General features: G+C 43.8%; 1 protein-coding gene and 1 long non-coding RNA gene across 7 annotated transcripts in view; one reads left to right on the plus strand and one right to left on the minus strand.

The window, feature by feature from the left end:
• LOC126530691 (uncharacterized) overlaps positions 1 to 23,306 on the plus strand; it is a 202,881-nt gene that overhangs the window by 126,722 nt on the left and 52,853 nt on the right. Inside the window, exons 7-8 of one of the 3 annotated variants that reach the window (XM_072287974.1) lie at positions 1,014 to 1,195; positions 2,356 to 2,672. The gene's annotated coding sequence lies outside the window, so the exon portion shown is untranslated. Of the gene's footprint in view, positions 1 to 1,013; positions 1,196 to 1,292; positions 1,673 to 2,355 lie in introns of those variants that run through there. The other 2 variants (XR_011893964.1, XM_072287975.1) reach the window with 2 other exon arrangements.
• LOC140217403 (uncharacterized) overlaps positions 12,179 to 23,306 on the minus strand; it is a 268,452-nt gene continuing 257,324 nt past the window's right edge. For all 4 annotated transcript variants that reach the window (XR_011893966.1, XR_011893968.1, XR_011893967.1 and 1 more), the window contains exons 2-3: positions 20,466 to 20,598; positions 12,179 to 12,294 (exon numbers count right to left, since the gene is read on the minus strand). This is a non-coding gene — a long non-coding RNA (uncharacterized lncRNA). The remainder of the gene's footprint in view (positions 12,295 to 20,465; positions 20,599 to 23,306) is intronic.

Raw genomic sequence — 23,306 nt, forward strand, 5'->3', positions numbered from 1 at the left:
AAGGGCGCATTACTGGCGAGGAGTTGATGGAGCGGGGACGTAAGCGTAGCGAAGTTGCATATGAAGTGCCGGAAGAAGCAAGTCCAAGAAAACTGTGCATGTCTTTTTGACGCAGTGGACACAAAATTTGAGGATGGCAGTAAGCTTCTCGGGGTCCGGTCGAATACCTTCTTTGCTGACTATGTGCCCCAGAACTTTGATGGCCTTGCTGGCGAAACTGCATTTGTGTGTGTGTGTGTGTGTGTGTGTGTGTGTGCGTGCGTGTGTGTGTGTGTGTGTGTGTGTGTGTGTGTGTGTGTGTGTGTGTGTGTGTGTGTGTGTGTGTGTGTGTGTGTGTGTGTGTGTGTGTGTGTGTGTGCGCGCGTGCGCGCTTGCGTGTGTTGAGCTGCAAACCAGCATTTGCAAGAGAGGCAAGGACTTCATCAAGACGTTGCAAATGTTGTGAGAACATGGTTGAAAACACAATGTCGTCGAGATAGCACAGACAGGTTTTCCATTTCAAGCCACACAAGACTTATCTATCATGCGTTCGAATGTGTCAGGCACATTGCAGAGTCCAAAAGGCATCGCACTGAACTCGTAGAGCAAATGTCGTTTTTTCTTTGTCGGATTTGTACATCGGTATTTGCCAGTAGCCTGGTCTAAAGTCAAAGCTAGAAAATTATTCAGCACCGTGGAGCGAATCTAGTGCATCATCCATCCATGACACAGGGTAAACATCTTTGCGCACTATTTTGTTCAGCGCACGGTAATAGACGCAAGAACACACTGAGCTGTCTTCGTGACAATTGCAACGACATGAGTGTCAACAGCTCAAGTGACAGTTGATCCACGAGGCAACAGTTGGGGTTCGAGAGTTTGGTTTATTGCAGTAAGCAATGCCGACCCCTCAGAGAAGCGAATAAGGCCAGGGGTAATCAGAATTGCTCGAGATAGGGTATGGTCATAGGGTAGAATGAGTACGCCGCCATCCACAATGTTACAGGAGTTGACACCTATAATCTCTCCTCTAGGTGGCCAAAGAACGTAATCGGAAGAGGTGACGAGACGAATGCGTTCTTCGTGGTTAGGAAAGGAATTGCCAGTGGCATCCAGTTGTGTGAGGCGCTGACGACAAGAGATAGAAGCAGACGCCAAAGAAGTCCCACCCCAAGATGAGTTCATGGGTCACTCACGAAATACCGCAAAAACAATGGTGAAGTATTTAGTCTATGGACACACGAACAGTAGACGGTGCGATTGGACGAAGAATAACGTTGGCTGCTGCACAAAGAGAAAGGCCGGAGTAAGGCAATTCTTGTGTTTTATAGTCCCGAACAGTCACATGGCAATGATCGCCAAGCGTCTTGTAACATGGAGCCACCTCAGAATTGCACCAAACAAAGATGATGGATGCAGCCAGTCTTGCCAGATAACTACATTTTGACTATTCTGTATTGTTTGCATTTATTGTGCAAAAGGAATTCTCGCAGAGAGTTTTATCTTCAGTGGCCTTCAGTTGACGTCATCTGCTACAACTAGCACATAAGTTAACTCCATAGCACCACTAGGATGGAGACATTGTGTCGTGGGATGCTTCCTTAAAAGTGGACAAGAAGATTCTAAAGGAAAAGTGTGAGATGGTCACAGTAATAACCAAGGCATTTGGCATGGGAATGACCCAGCTATGAAGGTATTATCAGATGTGGACAAGCATATAATACTAAATGGCGCCTTGCACGAGTCCCAAGTGTCAAATGTAATGAGTATTGTGCATTGAAAGGGCCAAAAATGTTTTGTACATGCAAGGGAACACTATGGGCATTTGATAGCAGTTGCTTAGATGTACTACATTTAAAGGAACCAAACGAATTCCCTTAGACAAGCATGCAGCAAATTCAAGGACTAGATGAAGCTTCAAAGAAACTGCATTTCATGTAGGATAGGTGTGAATGACCTTTGTGCATGAGATCAGTGACAAAAACACTAAATGAATGCAGTACAGTGTCTGTATCATATCTTGTGCAGACCAAACTAGCCTGGAGTTTCAACATTCCTTGTCAGTACATTTAAATAGGCACTACATTGTTCAAAGTGCAATATTGTTCTACAAAACATAATATGAAAGATGTAGCATGCTAACCCTCGTGGCTCAACAACTACTGAACCGAAACCTCAATGAGCAGTGAAGCGTCCTTGTAATTTTCATCGTAACCATACTTTTGTTCTTGAAAGTGAACCTCTTTAGTGAATTTGCTTGTGTATTAATTTTTCTTTAGGCAAGTATTCTTTATACATGTTAATGTCTCAATCCTGCTTTCTCTTTTCAGAGCTAAAACAAAATGCCTCTTATTTCAATTTGATCTTTTCACCTAGGAAGCCATCATCTGGTGCTGTGTACAGCAAGCACATGCTTCGGGCAAGGAGGGAGCCAGCACCATATCTACATCAGCAAGAACCTCGAAGCTCAAAATAAACATTTTCTGTGCAAATACCTGTCTTTTTATACTTCCAGCATGAATTAATAAGTTTTTTTTGTCTTCACATGCAGGAAGGTTTATAGGAATAAATAGTGACTGTTGAATGCCCAGGAAAAGCCTTGAAGCCATTCTACTTGTACAGTGATAAAGTACATGTGTACTTGAACTTGATAGTACAGAAACGAAAGGCAAAGTAACAGGCAAAATGCTCGGGGCAGCAGTCGTATAAATGGTAGATGAACACAGCTAATTGTGCTGTTCAGTTTCATTCAGTTTGACCAAATGTTGCAAGAATTGCCTTCAATATAAATCATTCAGTTTAGCCAGCTAAAGTCGAACTCGTACAAACTTTGGAATGTCTGCTGAGAATATTCGCATACATGGTATGTGTGCATCCTTCAGCAGCACTACAAGCCCAATAAGGTTTTTGCATTACTGTCCCCCCTCCCTTGGGGTTATTGCAGTGTCTACTTCAAGTGCTTGAGGGTATAATGGAGAATGACTCCAATTTGCTAAAATATGTGCAGTGTTGATGCAGAAATGAGAAGGCTATATAAATATGCAGGACAAGAGCTGGTAGGCCTGGTTATAAGCATGAATTAGAAATTTATAGATCAAAGGCAATATGAATACAATATGTTAAATGACATCCTCAGGTGTCATGTGTTGTTTTCTCGCTCAAGTCCTGTCCCTTCGTCACTCTGCACAACAGTGTTAAGTATGTCGAACCAACTAGCCCACTGCACAATTTTCCTGAACTTGAAAACAATTGTAAACTAAAGTCCGTGAGAAACGAAGTGTTCTGTCATGACATACATATTTATGCATGATCACTTTGCTATATAAAGATACAATTTTAGCCAATGTTAACGAAGAGCTTCACTTTTGGAGTTCACTTAAATAATGTCTGTGATGCAATGTGACAGTACGAGGTCCTGGAGATGCTACTGTGGAGATATGTCAACATTGAGCCTATTCCTGTTTAATCTATGGATAGATGCCTTCACGAAGAGTTGGAGAAACTGCACAATACAATGTTTTATATCACATGTAATAATTATGCTGTGATAAAGTGTACAGGCTGAGCTTAATGTTTTAGAAAAGGCTCCAGAATAGGTATGATGATAGGTATGAATAGGTATGATGCAACCTTTTATTTGGCTCTCTTCATAGTGAAGTCTAGACGCATCACCTCAGCCACACTTAAAAAATCTGTGGGCTCGTACTGCCCATGCCTTTACTGCACAAGTTGCCTTGGTGCTCCCAGTCTTGACAGGTAACACTTAAGCACCCTCTCATGCACATGTTTGTTCCAAAGCTACAGTTGCTAACTAAAGTAACTAAAGTTGTGGTATAACATCATTTGGTCACTATAGTCGAAGCCCTTTTTTGCTGCATTGTAATCGAGAACGGCCTGATGTTTCATGATTGGTGCGCCGTCCCTTGTTTTCTTCCCACTGTCCACCAAAGTTGCTTTATATTTGGCGACAGATGTGAACATCAGAAAGGGCCTTTTGTCCATCCACTTCAGTGCCTTCACTCCATTTTGGGACTGTAGTACGGTAACACTGCCATTTGCAACCTTTACTTCAGTGACATCTTTTGGCAGCCCTTTCCTCACTGAGCGAACTGTGCCACAAATGAAAGTGTCTTCCTTTAGAAGGCGAAGAGTGAGCAGCAAGCTCATGTAGAAGTTGTCTACGTACAGTGGGCACACGACTTCCTTGTAATTTTGCAGGAGTTTCAAGCATACATCTACGGCGTGTCCGATGCCAACTGTTCAGTCACACTTTCTGGCATATACATCAACCTTTAGCCTGTAACCGTCTTTGGTACATGCCTTGAACAGCCTGACTGTGTAAGAATGAAATTCTGCCATGCCATGGCACTATTGTTTCATCTATCACAACCTCCTTTCCAGGCTCAAGCACAGTGGCAAAAATTTTGGTTCAATTTCTCTACCAAAGGCTGGATCTTAAATACATGATCCTGCAACTCTGCAACCAGTTAATTGTCCGCAAAATGCCGGAACCTCAAAAGTAGGGAAAAGGTGGTCACGGCTCATATTTTGACGAATGAGTTCAACACCATACAGGTTACTTTTTGCCCAGTAGTGACTCGGATAGGAAGACGGACGAGATCAATACAAATTGGTATTCCAACAAATGCTTTCGTTTGTTGGAGATTGGTTTCCATCCAATTCTTCAACTGTGATTTAGACTTGGGAGCAGAAAGACGAAGGAGACCCAATACTAATCAGCATTCGAATAAATGCTTTCATTTCTTTGGCATTGGTTTCCGTCCAATTTTTCAAACGTGATTTAGATTTGGGAGTAGTTGACTTCAACACTTGTTGTGTGAACCTGTTTGTTTCATTGACCATCATTTGCCAAATGTCATCCGTAATAAACACTGAACATAAAGATGGGGCATAATGGCTAGATGGCAACTGAATGATAGTGGGCGGCCTACAGTGCGGTGTCACACTAGGCGAAGTGGTTGTTGCCGGTGTTCATTTCTCTAGAGATGGGCTGAGAGAAATTAGAGCATCGTATCCTGAATCATTCGCTTCAGAATCATCAGTCAGGTCCGACTCTCCATTCGACGTGCTGGCTGAGGTCTGTGATGGTTCGTAAACACTATCTTTGTCACTGATTTCACTGTCTGTCCACTGTTGAACATCTGACACTGAAGCACTTGACTCATCAGCTGGTGATCGCGAAGTTGCTGGTGCATTCTTCTGGCCCAAAACTAAGTTTATTTGTTTCCTCTGCATTGTGCTTTTTTTTTCATCTGTAAGAGGCATGAGGATCTATTAGACACGCTGAAAAGTTTGGGAGTAGCAAGAAAAATGCAGGTACTTATTCCCACGGCACGTATTTCAAAAACTGAGGCGAAATGTTGGCAAGCAACCCAACTGAGAAATGTGCCGCCGCTCCACTCTCCGAAAAAAACGTGCCACCCCATGTCCAATGCAATATAAAGATATATTAGTTGCAATTTCGAACCTCAGGTGGCAACACAAGAGCGAGAATTCTTGCGTGTGGGTCACTGGTGGGTCACGCCGCACGCAGCAGAAAAAACTTTTTCATTGAGTGCATCATGGATTGCCAGTGGGTCATAGCATTTAACATCAGACATGTATTCTACTGGCTATCGATAACCTCGCGCAACAAAAATCATACCTCTGAGTTCAAGTGTCATAAAGTTATCGCAGCAGCAAGCATATGAACGCCCGTAACTTTGTTGCTGCATAGGAGGAGCACAGGCTGTGCTATGATGTCACTCAGAGTGACACGTGACTTAGATTCAAGGCAGCATCAGTTATTTGTTGAATCTGTTGCTTCAGTGGACTAATTAAAGTTTAGAGAAATAATGAAAAATACAAATCGAATGTCTGGGTGCTTTTGTTTTACTTTGCACTGTAGCAAGAAAGATGAACACACTGGTGACCCACAATGCAGTTAAAGTGTTAATTAAGACTACCTTAATTTGCTGCACATTAATCAACTTTGGCCTAATTAACACCAAAGGTCGTGGGTTCAAGTGCCTTAACTCTACATTAACTGCACCTTTCTTTTTTGCATGATTAGTGGTATCAATGTGGAAGACAACGAACATTTGAGCAGTGTTGCGGGCGCTCCGATTAACCCTGCCTTTTGTTTGGCATGATTAGTGCCATCAATGTGGCACCGATGTGGAAGAAGACAACAAACGTGCGAGCAACACGAGCGACCTTGAAACATAGAGAAACCTCGCAAAGCGACCTTGAAGTATAGAGATCTGAAGCTTTCGCAAGCTTAAAGGGCCCCTCATCAGTCTGCGCATTTGGAGTCGACAAGTGCAGTGCGTACAATGCGCGCTAGCGATCGTGTCTGCTAAGTATTACATCCCTATTTGCTGTGGCAAGAGCTTAAATTTCAAACGTTATTGCCCTGTCCGGCCGTGCGTTCCCAGCCGGACAGTTAACGTCAATCGCACAAGTGCGCCTACGTACATGGCAGTGTTGTGATGTCACTCAGAGTGACACGTGACTTAGATTAAAGGCAGCATCAGTTATTTGCTGAATCTGTTGCTTCAGTGGACTAATTAAAGTTTAGAGAAATAATGAAGAATACAAACCGAATGTCTGGGTGCTTTTGTTTTACTTCGCACTGTAGCAAGAGAGATTAATTTCCGTTTCGTCTCGTTTTTCCAACGTTTGCACGCGCGCAGAGAACGAAATGTCATTTTCTACTGTGTTCCAGCATTGCGATCGTGCTCTTTCATCCTCTCGCGTTTGCCTCAGTGCTGGGGGTCTGACTTTTACCCCTAATCACGTGTTCGCGGCACTTCAATCATTCTCTCTCTGCTGTTAATGGACCAATTTGAAAAATTCTTGCGGTAGAACACTTCTTAGAGGGCACGTAACAACTTTCAGCGTATAACCAAAATTTGTTATGTAGCCTGTGAGGGGCCCTTCAAAACAAACTCGGTAAAAATTGGGTGGGCCGTGGGATGTTACAGCTGCGTCGAGCTTCACGTACAGCCCTCTTCACAAGCATTGCTGTGAAGCCTGTGGCAGAAATAAGAGTTTTATGAAATCAAAGGACTGCATAGAGCACGCTCTCGTGTTGTGCTACTTGAATTAAGTCATTCGTTTCCTTCCTGCATAAACGTTTGCATCTCGAGTGAATTTCGAGCACACCGTATAATAGAGTGCAGTTCCGTCGTGCTTCGCAGCACTATACACAAGCACTGTCGTAAAGCTAGTGGCAAAAGTAGGATGTCATGAAACCAGATCAATGCATATACCACGCTCTTTTGGTGTGCTGCGTGGATGAAAACATTGGTTGCCTGCCTGCACAAACGTTTGCATCTCGAGTTAATATCAAACAGACCATATATGTGCAGTTTTGTCGAGCGCTTCACCGCACTGTATGCAAGCATTGCCGTAAAGCCTGTAGTGCAAATAGGGTTTCATGAAGTCAAATGAATGCGTAAACCTCGCACTTGTGGTGTACAAGGTAAACAAAGAATTCGTTGCCATGTCTCCGCAGTAGTTGGTCACGTTGATTTGTGTGAGCATATAGGTTCATGTGCCCCATCTACCTCTGTGATGAGAAAATAAGCAAGAATGTCAGCTATGTGTCGATGCATATGCTTTCTATTACAACGTGTAGGAGCAGTACATCTTACTGCATGAGTAAACTACTCATGGAAACAGTACTTTCCCTGAACATTGCAGCTATTTAATAGCCTAGGAAGCGCGCTATACTGGAAGTTGAATATTTTTTTCTGTTCGCAAAATTAAATAACTCAATGCTTTTTCTAAAAGCAAATTTCGCAATTATACGTGTGCTGCGTGAGTAAGTTAAGTTGGCAGCACATAATTAGGCTAAACCAGAGGAATATCTGCAGGTAGGGATTTATACAAATGTACAGAGTATTTTTTTTTAATGTTTTCTCAAATGTTTTCAGTGTGGAGTAAGGAGTTGCATATGCATCCAGCGCTGATTTCCAGCGCTTAATTTTTGTTGAACCTTGATGTAACAAAGACGTAACGCTCAGCACACCGCTTTGTTACATCAAAAATTTTTGTACAATGGAACACTGCATTCTACTATACGTGCCGCTCATGCGCCCCAAAATTTTGGCCCCTCAAGGAAGTCACTGTTTAAGTCACTGTTCTCTAAGTTTCGTCCGAAACTTAGATAACGCTACTTCCAACACTCATGAAACCAGCAGCCACGTCGGCATGCCGCCTTTACACCGGCCGCAAATTACTTTTAAAATATGTGGCACGCGCGGGCCGTGTATATGCACTCTGCTGCGCGCAGACAGCCATATGCACGGCACAGCCGGGCAAGAGACGCGCAAGATCTCCGTGTTATCATACTTTTATGTTTCGTAGTAGTCTAGCTAGATGGCGCACCCCCTTCTGTCATGTGACGAGCTTGGACCAATCAGGAGGTGTCATCTGGCGTGTGAAGTCCTTTCTGGTAATAAACGGCCGCGAGCCGGCTCAGTCCTTTGTCCGGTTTACATCAGGAGCAGTTAGCTCCGCGTCTCCCTTTCTGCGTCGGGCGCTCGCCGCGCGTTCGCTGGGCGCGGGCCCCCGCTTGCCTGCCGCTGCCGACACAACACCTAGCGCGCTTGATCACGGGACGTGGACAGCGCGCATAAAGCTGCCATCCTTCTCGGCTCACCCTCGCACCCTTTCATTCGCAATTAACCCCAGCATGTGGGATGCAACGGAGCACTATAATTTTTGTCACACTTGGACTTTAAACCGAACATCAGGGCGATGGCGAAAATTCGCCTAGGGTGTCTAAAATTTGCTATCGCATTAATACACTATAGAGAAAGGTATTATGGAAATTATCTGTGGATGGGGTCGAAACCCCCTAAATTCCCAGACACGCACCCATCCACTGGCTTGCTGCACACACGGATCCCGCGCGGCACGCTGCATCATTAAGGCGTATCGGTCTTCTCTGGCTCTATGATCATTTCAGCAGTAGTCACTTGGCGAGAAGCTTAATTTCCAACCTATGCGGAAGTGTCGTACCTGAATTTAGAAAGTACACGGACCATACATATGTTCGCAAAATAATTGGAACTCACTATTTAGACTCGCCAAAATTATACTTACCTGCTCACTTTAACTCATAAGAATACTACTCAGCCGACTCACTCGGGCTCAAACTCGCCAAAATGCTGCTCAGCTAAGCTCACTCAGACTCATGGGATGATCCGAGGGTGTTGACTCATCAGTGAGTTTACCAGCGTATGATGTGTGCTGAACCACAGACTTGGCTTTCTTGAATAAAAACAGTACGTCGCTGCAGCATATGGATACACATAAGTGTAATTCAGAGAGCGCGACATTGTAAAGGCTGCCACTGTTACCATGCCATGCTGCAGCTAATTTCAATCATGTCAAATGCAATACCCCTGCCAGCTTTGAGTCAGTCGATCAAATGCGATTATTTACTTATCTCATCACAACACCTCATTTTCCTGCCTAAGGCTTTGGGTGAATTTTCCTTGGCATCCATTTTGTTACTCTAACAGGTTACTAGTTATCTGTTGCCCATACGAAATTTGAAGTAGTGCACATGTCATGTGGACTCCATGCCAGACTCGCAGTACTGCATGCGTTTTTACAGTTAGGTCTAGAGTTACAGAATCGCATGTGGGGGCTACTTTAGTTAGCAACTGTAGCTTTGGAACAAACATGTGCATGAGAGGGTGCTTAAGTGTTACCTGTCAAGACTGGGAGCACCAGGGCAACTTGTGCAGTAAAGGCATGGGCAGTACGAGCCCACAGATTTTACTAAGTGTGGCTGAGGTGATGCGTCTAGACTTCACTATGAGGAAAGCCAAATAAAGGTCGCCTATCCATCATACCTATTCTGGAGCCTTTTCTTGAGCTTTTCTAAAACATTAAGCTCAGCGTGTACACTTTATCACAGCATAATTATTACATGTGATATAAAACATTCTATTGTGCAGTTTCTCCAACTCTTCATGAAGGCATCTATCCATAGATTAAACAGGAATAGGCTCAATGTGTTGACATATCTCCACAGTAGCGTCTCCAGGACCTCCTGTTGTCACAATGCATCACAGTCATTATTTAAGTGAACTTCAAAAGTGAAGCTCTTCATTAACATTGGCTAAAATTGTATCTTTATATAGCAAAGTGATCATGCAAAGATCAGTATGTCATGACAGAACACTTCATCGTTTCTCACGGACTTTAGTTTACAATTGTTTTCAAGTTCAGGAAAATTGTGCAGTGGGCTAGTTGGTTCGACATACTTAACACTGTTGTGCAGAGTGACGAAGGGACAGGACTTGAGCGAGAAAACAACACATGACACCTGAGCACAAACTATCAAGTGGTGGTTATCACAAGACAATGATTCTGCTGAAAAGTAGGAACCAAAGGAAAAGAGAAGTCGTGGAAGCATGCAACATCAAGATGGACCCACAGGGCTCATGTGTCAGTGCGCCGTCTATTTCACTCAGCAATAAAGAGAAAAGCATAATCGCTGACAATAGAGGGTGTAGGTAGACTGGGAAGAAGACTTCTGTGCATGCGTGTAGGCTTTATGTACGCTTCACTTGCAGAAAAATAAACCAGTTCATAGTTTGCGCTCAGGTGTCGTGTGTTGTTTTCTCGCTCAAATCCTGTCCCTTCATCGCTCTGCGCAACAGTGTTAAGTTTTCAGGTTGTTCACTATGTGATGTAGGAAGGGTAAAATTGATGGGAAATCCCAATATTCTCGGGCATATTGCGAAAAATATGGCCCAGGTCTAGGGTCATTTTAGGTTTCACTGTCCCCTTTTATAAGGCAAATAGTAATAGTTTGAATTCTATGGACGCTGGTTGCTTTTTCTGACTTAACCTAGGCCATGCTCAGCTCTCAGTTGAAAGGAACAGGTAAACAGGAGGACTTGCCACGTAAGCAGGAGGTAGCACTTTACACAGACTTAAGCTTAATATACTGCATGCTTCCACAGCCCTATAGGGTCTAGTTTGTAAATGTTGACTAAGTGGACTGTCCATTCCAGTACACACTGAATGAATAGAGCATGAGAGCCCATGGTGACGATTGCCGCTTACTCTACCAGCTTAGAGTTCTAACTAATCAGTGTGTGCTGAAATAGACAGTCCACTTAGTGGACTGTCTATTTGAACTGGTTTATTTTTCTGCAAGTGAAGAGTACATGAAGCCTACACACATCCACAGAAGTCTTCTTCCCAGTCTACCTATTGTCAGCGATTATGCTTATCTCTTTATTGCCGAGTGAAATAGACGGTGCACTGACACATGAGCCCTGTGGGTCCATCTTGATGTTGCATGCTTCCACGACTTCTCTTTTCCTTTGGTTCCTGCTTTTCAGCAGAATCATTGTCTTGTGATAACCACCACTTGATAGTTTGTGCTCAGGTGTCATGTGTTGTTTTCTCGCTCAAGTCCTCTCCCGTCGTCACTCTTACGGAATCCTCCCCTAGAGTGATGTTTGTGTTGGCAAGTTGCAAGTATTGCACTTTCTTTCCTTTCATGTGGGCAGTTCCCACACATGGATGTCATTTAATAAGAAATTGTATTCATATTGCATTTGGTCTACAAATTTCTAATTCATGCTTATAACCAGGCCTACCAGCTCTTGTCCTGCATATCTATATAGCCTTCTCATTTCTGCATCAACACTGCACATATTCATAGCAAATTGGTCATTCTCCATTATACCCTCAAGCACTTGAAGTAGACACTGCAATAACCTCAAGGGAGGGGGGACAGTAACGCAAAAACCTTATTGGGCTTGTAGTGCTGCTGAAGGATGCACACATACCATTTATGCTAAAATTCTCAGCACACATTCCAAAGTACCTACGAGTTCGACTTCAGCTAGCTAAACTGAATGATTCATTTTGAAGGCAATCCTTGCAACACTTGGTCAAACTGAATGAAACTGGACAGCACAATTAGTTGTGTTCATATACCATTTATACGACTGCTGCCCCGAGCATTGTGCCCGTTATTTTGCCTTTCGTTTCTGTACTATCAAGTTCAAGTACACATGTACTTTACCACTGTACAAGTAGAAAGGCTTCAAGGCTTTTCCTGGGCATTCAACAGTCACTATTTATTCCTACAAACCTTCCTGCATGTGAAGGCAAAAAAAACTTATTACTTCATGCTGGAAGTATAAAAAGACAGGTATTTGCAAAGAAAATGTTTATTTTGAGCACCGATGTTCTTGCTGATGTAGATATGGTGCTGGCTCCCTCCTTGCCCGAAGCATGTGCTTGCTGTACACAGCACCAGATGATGGCTTCCTAGGTCAAAAGATCAAATTGAAATAAGAGGCATTTTGTTTTAGCTCCGGAAAGAGCAAGCAGGATTGAGACATTAACATGTAAAAAAATACTTGCCTAAAGAAAAATTAATACACAAGCAAATTCACTAAATAGGTTCACTTTCAAGAGCAAAAGTATGGTTACGATGAAAATTACAAGGAAGCTTCACTGCCCATTGAGGTTTCGGTTCAGTAGTTGTTGAGCCACGAGGGTTAGCATGCTACATCTTGCATATTATGTTTTGTAGAACAATATTGCACTTTGAACAATGTAGTGCCTATTTAAATGAACTGACAAGGAACGCTGAAACTCCAGGCTAGTTTGGCCTGCATAAGATATGATACAGACACTGTACTGCATTCATTTAGTGTTTTTGTAACTGATCTCACGCACAAAGGTCATTCACTCCTATCCTACATGAAACACAGATACTTCTTTGAAACTTCATCTAGTCCTTGAATTTGCTACATGCTTATGTCTAAGGGAGTTCGTTTGGTTCCTGTTAATCTGGTACATCTAAGCAACTGCTATCAAATGCGTATAGTGCTCCATTGCATGTACAAAACATCCTTGGCCCTTTCAATGCACGATACTCATTACATTTGACATTTGGGACTCGTGCAAGGTGCCATTTAGGATTATATGCCTGTCCACATCTGATACCTATATAGCTGGGTTATTCCCATGCCAAATGCCTTGGTTATTACTGTGACCATCTCACACTTTTCCTTTGGAATCTTCTCATCCACTTTTAAGGAAGCATCCCACGACACAGTGTCTCCATCCTAGTGGTGTGCTATGGAGTTAACTCATGTGCCAGTTGTAGCAGATGACGTCAAGTGAAGGCCATTGAAGATAAAACTCTCCGCGAGAATTCCTTTTGCAAAAAAAATGCGAACAATAAAGAATAGTCAAAATGCAGTTATCTGGCAAGGCTGGCTCCATCCATCATCTTTGTTTGATGCAATTCTGAGGTGGCTCCATGTTACAAGACGCTTGGCGATCATTGCCATGTGACTGTTCGGGACTCTATAAAACACAAGAATTGCCGTACTCCAGCCTTTCTCTTTGTGCAGCGACCAATGTTATTATTCGTCCAATCGCACAGTTCGTGTGTCCATAGACAAAATTCGTCACCACATTGTTTTTGCGGTATTTCGTTAGTGACCCATGAACTCATCTTGGGGTGGGACTTCTTATCTTGGGCGTCCGCTTCTATCTCTTGTCGTCAGCGCCTCAAACAACTGGATGCCACTGGCAATTCTCTTCCTAAGCACGAAGAACGCATTCGTCTCGTCACCTCTTCCGATTACGTTCTTTGGCCACCTAGAGAAGAGATTATAAGTGTCAACTCCTGTAGCATTGTGGATGGCGACGTACTCCTTCTACCCTATGACCATACCTTATCTCGAGCAATTCTGATTACCCCTGGCCTTATTCGCTTCTCTGAGGGGTCTGCATTGCTTACCACAATAAACCAAACTCTCGAACCCCAACTGTTGCCTCGTGGATCAACTGTCACTTGAGCTGTTGACACTCATGTTGTTGCAATTGTCACGAAGACAGCTCAGTGTGTTCTTGCATCTATTACCGTGCGCTGAACAAAATCATGTGCAAAGATGTTTACCCTGTGTCACGGATGGATGATGCACTGGATTCACTCCACGGTGCTGAAAATTTTTCTAGCCTTGACCTTAGACCAGGCTACTGGCAAATACCGATGTCCAAATCCGACAAAGAAAAAACAACATTTGCTACCCCTGATGGGCTCTACGAGTTCAATGCGATGCCTTTTGGACTTTGCAATGTGCCTGCCACCTTCGAACGCATGATCGATAAGCCTTGCGTGGCTTGAAATGGAAAACCTGTCCGTGCTATCTCGACGACATTGTTTTCAACCACGTTCTCACAACATTTGCAACGTCTTGATGAAGCCCGTGCCTGTCTTGCAAATGCTGGTTTGCAGCTCAACACACACACACACAAATGCAGTTTCGCCAGCAAGACCATCAAAATTCTGGGGCACATAGTCAGCAAAGAAGGTATTCGACTGGACCCCAAAAAGCTTGCTGCCATCCTCGAATTTTACGTCCACTGCGTCAAAAAGACATGCAGTTTTCTTGGACTTGCTTCTTCCGGCACTTCATATGCAGCTTCGCTGCGCTTACGTCCCCGCTCCATCAACTCCTTGCCAGTAATGCGCCCTTTGTTTGGTCCGACGAATGTGAACATGCTTTCCTGCTTTTGCAACATGCCCTGATGTCAGACCCAGTATCGTGCCACTTTGATCCGACCGCGCCCACCATCTTTCACACCGACGCTAGCAGTCACTCTCAGTGCCATTCTACTGCAACGTGACAACACGTTCCGCGAACTAGTAATTGCTTATGCTAGTCATGCACTAACCAGTGCAGAGAATTACTACACCATAACCAAGCAGCCTTGCTATTGTGCCTTGCTGTTGGGCAATGCAAAAATTTCGCCCATATCTTCATGGCCGCCATTCAACAGTCGTTACCGACCATAACACACTGTGCTGGCTTTCATCGCTAAAGAATTTGTCAGGTCACCTGGGTCGCTGTGTGCTTCACCTACAGGAGTACGATTTCAATGTCACCTACAGGGCTGCAAAGAAGCATCAAGACACCGATGCTCTCTCTCGCTACCCTCTGCCGAATCATGACGATTCACCATCACCTTTCCGTAATTGTGTACGTCCTGAGTCCTCTTCATCAGCTTTACCCACTGTAACCCTCGATTGGCTAAGACACGACAGCCCATCTGTCCTTGTGTCCCACCAATGCATGGAAGATTCTTCGTCACCTCCAAATGCTTGACTTTGTCGACAACTTAATCAATTCAAGCTGCACAATGTGGCTTTACGTGGCAACATTTATCACATATATGGCAACAAATGGGTCCTGGTCGTACCATGTTCTCTGCAATGTGAGGTGCTCGAAGCCTTTCACGATCATGCGACGACTGGTCATCTAGGCTACCACAAGACTTACAACAGAATATGAAGTCGCTGCTCCTGGCCTGGCCCGTCTTCAGCCGTTGCGAAGCATGTTGCATCCTGCGTTCATTGTCAAAGCCGCAAACGACCAACAGCTCCTTCTGGCTCTTTACAACCTCTGCCTTGTCCCGCTTCGCCTTTCGAAGTAGTTGGAATAGACTTGTACGGTCCTCTTCCCACGACCTTACATGGCAATCGTTGGATTGTAACGGCCGTAGACCATCCAACACGCTATGCGGAGACAGCAACTCTACCATCCAAGACTGCTGCTGAAGCCACCGAATTTTTTCCACACAACATTATCTTACACCGCAGCGCTCCGCGCGTTCTCCTCAGTGACCGCAGCAGTCTTCCTCTCTTCTATCCTTACAGAAGTTCTGTGCGCCTCTAACACAATTCGCAAGACGACTTCCAGTTACCATCCGCAGACCAACAGCTTGAGGGAGTGTTTTCACCGTACCCTCCCCGACATGATTGCGATGTACATCCACCCCGGCCACACGAACTGGGATGCAATCCTGCCGTTCGTGACATTCGCCTAATAACATGGCTACGCAACGTACTACTGGCTTTTCACCTTTTTTCTTCATCTATGGCTGTTCACCAAGTTTCATTCTTGATGTATCATTCCTTTCGACTCCTGTACCCCCATCAGTTCCTTTCTTGGAACAGATTGTGTCTCGCCTCGCGGAGTGCAGTCGCCTCGCCCCGCTTAACACAGGCGTCTCCCAGGACGCTCGCAAGTTTCGTTATGACTCGACCCACTGTGCTGTGACTTTTTCTCCTGGTGACGAAGTTCTTCTTTGGACTCCTGTGTGCGTTCCTTGCTTATGAAAAAAATTTCTCACATGTTTTATTCGACTTTCCACGGTCATTGAGCAGACATCACCTGTCAATTACCATGTCTCGCTCGTTAGAACGCCATCCGATTCCTGCTGCTGTGGGACAGAGATAGTGCATGTCTCCCGCTTAAAACCAAATACTTGACGCATTTTATAGTACTTATGCACAGCCAGGTGGCCGCTTCAACAGCGAGAGAGAATTAGTGTGGGCGCAACACATGCCCGATTTTCAGCTTCATCATCTGCACATCTTTTCCGTCTGCATATATCATCACCAGCAGCACAGTTTAATCCTCGAGGTAGTAGCCCGAGCTTGGCTGGAATAAAGCGGTTCCTTACGATACATATATATATTTCTTGCACTTCAAGAAACTTTGTGTGACCTCGAAGACTTGAGCACTGAAGTGACGGCGCTAAGTATATACAAGACCTCGTAGTAGGAGACAGTTCAATTTCACAGCCCAAGTCCCCTTGCTGGTGTAATCTTCCTTCGTGTAATTATCGCATACTTGGCTATCACTAACACTGCTTTGCCTTTCTGCAAAACTGCAGCCTCTCTCTTTTTTTTTTTCTGCTAGTCCGAGCATAAGTGCTGCCGCACATGACTGCTGTTGATTCCGATTTCGAGTGAATCTGGCTTGGCCTCATTTCGGTTACCGAGTGAATTATACAGAGAGAGAGAAATAGAAGAGAGGAAAGGCAGAGAGGTTAACCAGACACATGTCCGATTTGCTACCCTACACTGGGGAAAGGGTTATGGGAATGAAGAGAGAGTGTTCCACAGCTATCATGCACTAAGATTTAAAAAAAAGAACAGTACCATTACTCAAAGAAAACCTAGTGCATATTGTTTCCAGTAAAGTGGAGTAGTAGCCAGTAATTCTTTCGTTACTGAGATTTAATTTGGTAATTACAATTATCTAACTCGAGAAGTACTCTCCTAATTTTCAAAGTGTCAATGAGGCATTTGTTGGCATCCCAAAATGGCATCTAACTGCAGTGTTTTCAGCGACATACTAACTGCGTACAATTTTTTTTTGCTGGCAAAAAAAAAAACCTCACGAACTATGAAAAATACCATGTGAGTGAACTCTCACCCGCATCATAAAGCAATGCCCTCAAATAAGCTGATTTAAAGCAACTGCATTGCCTATCGCAAACCCGAAGAGACAGCGCACCACCTTGATAATGGTACGGAAGGAGCCCCAACAGCAGGTTTTACAGCTTCACAGCTACTCCTTTCTCTCTACGTCACACTTATTATCCCTCTCTCAAGGCTGACTGATCAATGATAACAAAAGCCTTGATAACGCAGCCAAAGTGCAGCTCTGACCACACACAAAATGCGAAGAGCAATGTAATAGGCACAGAATGTTTCAAAATCCAGCCTTTCCTCGCACCACATCGAAAGAGTGCGGGCGGCACCAGAAACTTGCTTCGGACCAAAGCCAATATAAAGTGAGCGTATTATTTTTCATGAAAGTGTATACATGCTGCAAAAACAGGTTCGTGTCAACAAATAAAAGCGAAAGAAACACATTGGAAAGCGACCAACTTGTAGAGAAAAGGCAAAACCAATGCGTTCACGAAATTAAATATACCACTTCTATGAGCCGAACTGGCAATCAGAATGTCGGCATACACACAAACACACACAGACAAAAAAAAAAAAAAAGGAACCACTGTGTGTTCTTATTATCTATGAATTCGTAAGCTCCATTGAACATCAGCCTAGAGGACGTGTTCAAATAGGTCTCCTTTTGCAGCTACGCAGTACTATTTTATCACACCTTTAGTGGCTTTCTTGATGACCGACGCCGGAATTCAACAGTAGACATCCGTTATCCTTACCTTGAACTAATCTGACGTCCGTCTTGATCATGTAAGCACAATCTTTCACATAACCCCAAAGAAAGAAATTGAACGGAGAGAGGTCCGGTGACCTAGCCGGCCAATTTACAGGCTCGTGCCTTCCAATCTATTGCGCATGAAAAGTCGCACCCAACCAGTTTCGTGCTTGGCTGCTGCATGCAGGTGGCCCATCTTGCTGATACCGCAGAAGTGGAAGACGTGACAGCGGGACTTTGTTGAGAAACTCATCCACCACTCCTTCAAGGATTTCATTCACGTAACGCTGTCCAGTCAGTGCGTGATTGAAGATGGTACTGATTATTGCACTGGCGTAAATTCCAAACCACACACTGAGCGACCACTGGTACTGGCACCGATTGCGCCTTACTTAATGTAGATTGGAGTCCCTCCAATAGTGTGCATTATGCAAATTTACCTAGGTGCTTCTGCAAAAACTGGCTTCATCTGTGCACATGATCTTGCTCAAAACGTCTGGAGACGCATAGGCTTTTGTGAAGACCCAATTCGAGAAATCTAGACATCTCTACAGGTTCCTATCTTCTAAGCATTGGTGCTGGTTCAGGTGGTACGAGCGAAAGGCCGTCATTTACAATCCTCCAAACTGATGACTTCGAAATAGGTACCTCAGTGGCGACGTCTTGCATGCTAGCACGAGGGTTTGAAGCCATAAATGCTAGAACACTTGTGCGTAGGTTAGGACTCAAAGATGGAGTCCTCCGCTGCTGTTTCTTGAAGCTGCCGGTTTGGCTCAGGTATCCATAATTTCTGATGATAGTTGATGCATTTGGTCTACCACCACCGTTCCATGACTGATATATATATATTTGCGACCTTCTTCTTTTTGCCACTTACAGATCCTAAGGCAAGGATCATGTTTACCTTCTGCTCAATAGAGAAAGACATGGAAACTTGGACAAAACAGAACGCAAATTTACACCTTTGCACCGACGTTGTCAATTTGCTTTTGTGGCAAAAAAAAGAAAAAAAAAAGACAAATCAGACATCCATGCACTTTACAGATGCTAAGACAACAGTTATCACAACTGTTTTCGAACTAACATCAAACACGACGTGTTACTTCAGCCGGGACACGGCAGATAAGGAACTTGCTCGATCACTATGTTTTTCTTTATTTCGTTCTGGATAACTCAGAAGGAGCCTGTCCGAGGGCACTGCTTTATGATCTGGGTGGGAGCGCAGTTACCTGGTATTCTCCATATTTCGTGGGGTTTATTTATGTCGGAAAAAAATTTGTATGCAATTAGTTTGTTGCTGAAAGTACCGTAGTTAGATGTCCCTTGGCTGTGCCTTCAAATGCCTCATTGACACTTTGATAATTAGGATAGTATGTCTCAAGTTAGATAATTAATTATAATTACTTAACTCTCAGTAACAAAAAAATTACTGGCAGCTACTGCACTGTACTGTAAACAATATGCACTAGGTTTCTTTTAGTAACGCATTGCCCTTTTTTAAAATATTGGTGCATGATAGTTAATAGGGACACCCTACATATATTTATGACCTTTGCGTGCAACTGATGATGTTTCCTTTCATAATATATGCTGTAAATTATTAGAAATGTTCTTTTTTCTTGAGTCGTTAGCATTGCTTACTGGAAAGAGAAGGAACACTGAGACACACAACATTCATGTGCAGTTCACACGCCATTGATTAAAGACTCTGCCAAATGGGTCACTAAAGTCCATAGGTATTTCATGGTCAAAAAAGCATGCAAAGCAATTTGAAGCGTGGTGAATATACAGCAACATATTCATTCTCTAGGCATAGGCTATCCATACCTTTAGAAGTAAATTTTAATTGGCTACCTCCATCTCTTTCAAATATATAATAAACTTTGTCCTGTGTGTGTATTCATATATATATGGTGTATATGCATGGTGTTTAAAGTGAAAATTTAAAACAAGGTTGAAGTGAGAAAATATGTATGAGGCAGCCGCCACTAGTGCTTCTAATACGCGTGTCCTCCTATTGTCAGGACTTGCAGAAATAAAGCAAAAGTATGAATTAAAAGTCGTGCATGTCCACACCAACAATGATGCAGTAAGCTATTAGTCCCTGTAAAATTTCAAGTGAAAAGGTCGAGGAAAGTCAAAAGAAACCTCAAACGATGTGGGTTACAAAGCTCTGGTAATGGCACTTTAGGTGTGTGTGTGTGTGTGTGTGTGCGTGTGTGTTTAGGGAGTGGTCTTTGGCATCTTCGGCATCACCCGGGGCTGAGCACCCCCTGAAAACTCCGGAGGGGGCTCGGGCCCCAGAGCTTCCCCGTAATCGGCACCTATGCCTGCTCGTTTTGAAACGAATGATGGGGTTCAGAGGGCACTATTGCTGTACCATTAAAATTAATGGAAGAGTGCAGCACCTCATAAACTGTTTCAAATGGTGCAGGTGAGACAAACCTTTAGCTCGAGTTGGACTGCATAAGCTTGAGAGGCAGAGTACAGTGCAATGACAGGTCCTGAACTCCAGATAAAAGTCGATGTCTTGAGCTCATTGGTCATAAAAATAGTGGAAAGCAATGTCCCATTTGTACTGGAAGCAAAAAAATAATGTAGAGAAATGAGTAAATGCTTGAAACGGTAGGGTTAGTTCTGCCGATGAGAGAAGTAGTTTAAATACATGCTATATGTTAATAAATATCAATTTTTTCACTGCAGATGATCAGACAGCATTTTCTAAAAGCAAAGTGCACCGTGGAAGTGAACGTCAGTATTTTGGAATGAACTGGTCATGCCTTCGTTAACGAGAATGCAGACAATTGTTTTTCTGTATTAAATTTTAGAAGGCAATAAGAGCACAAGAAGGCAATAAGAGCACAAGAAAACTACCAATGCAGATGTATTGACAGAGGCATATTTAATCTGAAGTAGCATTGAGTTGATCAATACAGACAGTTGATTCGCAGCCTAACGGCAAATACAGAACATGCTAGTGTACATGCATGCAAAGCATGTACACTAGCATGGCGTAGATGCAGAAGATGTGTGTAAGTGGGGTTTCGATGGTGTCTTGTATGCTGAATCGCTGATTAGCACCTATACTTCTGCACCAAGGTAGCAATGCATGAAACATGCTGCACCGAAGGATGGTGCTGAAAAATTGCTAACCAACCAAGCACCTTTTGAAATGAATAGCAAGGTTTAGAAGGCACTATCAATGAAGCACTGAAATGAATGGTAGGGTTCAGCACCATGTGAACTGTTTGAAATGGTGCTGGTGAATTGAACAGCCATAAAATGACACACACAAAAACAATGACAGGGCAAATATGGTCAATGAAGAACAACCAAACTCCAAGTGAAATTCTGTTTCGAATCACTTTTGACATCATAGAAAGATTCAACAAAGCATGCTTAGAAACAATGGCACCCTGTGCTGATGCTGAGAGGTGATTGAGAAAGCTGTCAATGTAGACATAGCTATTGATGCGATAGATACTCGTGCAGTACAGAGAACAGGTGCTTAAAAGGGGCAGCAGTGCCGGTGCAACAGATAAACAGTGCCAGGGATGCTGATGCAGCACACTACTCGCACTTTTCTATCAAGCGATGATGTGTAGGCCGTGTTATTTGCTTGATTGGATCACTACATGGTCTCGTGCTTATGGCTGCTTTTTTTAATCAGTGCGAGCTTTTTATGCTTTCTGTAAAGTTCAAAAACACTTCCACAGAGTTGTGCCATAAACGACATTGCCTGCTCGTCCTGGAGCATAGTCAAGCAAATCTGCCGAGAGCTTTAAAAATAAATAAATAATAATGAATACTACCATTGTACAGTAAAACCTTGTTATAGAATTGATATAGACCATCAGGGGTGACGAACGCAGTCTTCTCTTGGTCCTTTTCATCCACAGAAATTTGCCAATAACCAAGACCGAAGGTCTATTGATGAAAAGTATTTGGCACCGTGGAGACAATTGAGGTCATTGTCAATGCGAGGCAAGGGGTAGACATCTTTCTTGGTAATGCGGTTTAGACGTCGATAATCTACGCAGAAACACCATGTTCCATCTTTCCTTTTAACAAGATGGGCAACGTCGAAGGGCTCGACAAAGGTTCAACAATACCTTTTGCAAGCATCTTGTTCACTTCATCTTGAATAACCTTACGCTCTAAAGCAGAAACTTGATATGGCCGGTGATGAATAGGACTGGCATCACCAGTATTTATGTGATGCTTAACAATTGAAGTCTGGCCCAATTGGAGATTGTTGAGGTCGAAGATGTCGTGGTAGGAAACCAAAAGGTGACACAGAGTTGCTGCTTGTTCAGGCAATAGGTCCGCAGCAATCATGGGACAAAATGTTGCGTCAGGGCAAATAGCATCCTGTAGACATGGTGAAGAATCTGAGCAGACGTCTACTGAAAACGTTGTGACGTGGTCATCTCCTATAGCACGCAGCATTGCAACCGATATGCCTTGGGGTAGAACTTCCTTTGTCAGGCCAAAATTGACAACGGGGATGCATGTCCGGTTATTGGCGAGGGTTATACGGAGTGGGGCACAGCGATATTGCGTATCAAAAGGACATCAGGAACAGGTGTGGCGACGTAATCACCATCTTGCACAGGAAAAGATGATAGCAAATCGATGAAAGTCAAGGCTTTAGGTGGCAGGCGGACAAAGGCGGTCGTACTAAAGTTGTGCGGCAGTTCGGCACGAATATGCATAAGTAGAGGAAGTTCTAGGCAAAGGGTATCGGCAGAACAGTCGATAAAAGCTGAATGCACTGTAAGAAAGTCGAGTCCAAGGATTAGGTCATGGGGACAATTGATCCGCACTAAAAAGAATAGGAACGTGGTGGTCGGCGATACTGATAGGGGAAGTACGCATTCTTGCAACGTCAACAGTGCTACCATCGGCCATCGGCTCGAGTAGTAGGAGGCATGAGAACCTTCCTCAGTCGACTACGGAGCTTACAACTCATTGTGGACACCTGGGCTCCAATATCTATTAACGCCGTCAAAGGGACACCGTCGACGTGAACATCAAGTAAGTTCTGGTTCGTTGGGAGCGTCAGTGGAGGATTTCGACACGACGAAGATAATGCAGCACTAGCCCCAGGAGCTGCATGGTCTAGTTTTCTGTCTGGGAGGGTCCATAATTGGTCGGTGATGAATAGCAGTGTGGCTTGTTCGACGGGGACCAACGGCGCTGAGGTGATGTCTGAGGTAGGAGGCATACGGTGAGGCGAGTAACGGCGTGGGTCGGCACATGGACGAGAATACGGGGAAAAGGTGC

The sequence above is a fragment of the Dermacentor andersoni genome, chromosome 4 (assembly GCF_023375885.2).
Source record: "Dermacentor andersoni chromosome 4, qqDerAnde1_hic_scaffold, whole genome shotgun sequence".
In the NCBI taxonomy this organism is placed as follows: Eukaryota; Metazoa; Arthropoda; class Arachnida; order Ixodida; family Ixodidae; genus Dermacentor; species Dermacentor andersoni.